Here is a 1227-nt window from a genome sequence, read left to right as displayed (position 1 = left end):
GTCGAATTGGCCTGGGCGCACTCGGCGGTGAGGTGGCAACCGGAGGGGGCAGCGCTGCGCTTGGCGGGCGGCGTGATGCCTCGCCAGCAGGCCTGGGGCGCGTGGCGAGTGGGGGAGAGGCCAGCTAGCGTGCCAGGCGGCAAGTTTGAGGTCCACAGGGGGTCCAGATGAACGTGGACGGCGTCCACCGTACGCCGGCGGCGGGTGGTGCGCCGCGGCAGAGGACAGGGGAGGGGAGATGGAGGTAGGAGCCTGTTTGCAATTTCTAAAAATTCAAGGACCTCTCTGTAAACTAAAATTTTCTCTATTTTCTTGGGCTCAAATGAGCACGTCATTTAAGGTACTATTTATAACCCAAACTTATTTTTGTGCACATTTTTCAATAGGATTTTGAGTAGGTTGTTAACCCTTTTTCTCTCCCATTTTAATTCCATTTGTATAGTTTGACTTTTATTTGACCTTTACTTTTTTAATGTAATTCCCAATTACTTACTTTAAGTTTTATTTGGATAAAGTGTTCTGTATTTAAGTGCACAGACACCTGAGGTGTCACACATTCCCCGATTGTCCACCTTGACAACAAACCTCGCACGTAAAGTACGAGTTCATGGCATGGACGTGAACAAGCATCTATTGCCGGTTCCCTTCATCGAGCTTCTTCAACAGTAGGTCCAGCTTGGCGGCGAGCATGTCCGTCTCCTTGATGGTATGCATTCCGCCCTTCGTTCTGGGCTGGGAACGCTCCTCGTTCCAGCCCTGGTTGGAGACCATCTTTTCAGTCAAGGCCGTAGCCTTGGCAATTGTCAAATCGAGATAGGCTCCTCCAGCAGCAGCATCAAGATGGGCTCTGGATGTGGTTGTTAGCCCATTGTAGAAGCTTTGGAGCACGAGCCACTCATCCATCCCATGATGAGGACAGGCGAGTATGTATTCCTGAAGTCTCTCCCAAGCTTCCGGGATGGATTCCATCCCTGTCTGCTGGAAATTTGAAATTCTTCCCCGTAGGGCATTTGTTTTGCCCAACGGGAAGAATTTAGCGAGGAACACCGTGGAACATTTGTCCCACGTGCTGACGGCTTCCTTTTTCTGATAAAACTATTGTTTCGCTTTCCCCAGAGGGAGAAAGGAAACAGGCGGAGCCTGATGGCATCAGCTGTAACGCCCCGTATGGTTACGGTCTTGCAAAGCTCTATAAAATTCAGGAGATGGGCGTTGGCGTCCTCGTTT

The 1227-nt window shown here is 50.5% G+C and overlaps 1 non-coding gene across 1 annotated transcript; it reads left to right on the top strand.

The window, feature by feature from the left end:
* Window positions 1–901: 901 nt before the first annotated feature.
* LOC120668318 lies at window positions 902–1008 on the top strand. Its single transcript, XR_005672410.1, has one exon. It is a non-coding gene; the product is annotated as a small nucleolar RNA R71 (small nucleolar RNA).
* The last annotated feature ends 219 nt before the right edge of the window (window positions 1009–1227 follow it).

This window comes from Panicum virgatum, chromosome 3N (assembly GCF_016808335.1).
Source record: "Panicum virgatum strain AP13 chromosome 3N, P.virgatum_v5, whole genome shotgun sequence".
Taxonomy (NCBI): domain Eukaryota; kingdom Viridiplantae; phylum Streptophyta; class Magnoliopsida; order Poales; family Poaceae; genus Panicum; species Panicum virgatum.
Note: the sequence above shows the minus strand (reverse complement) of the source record. Positions and strands in the feature narration are given on the sequence as shown.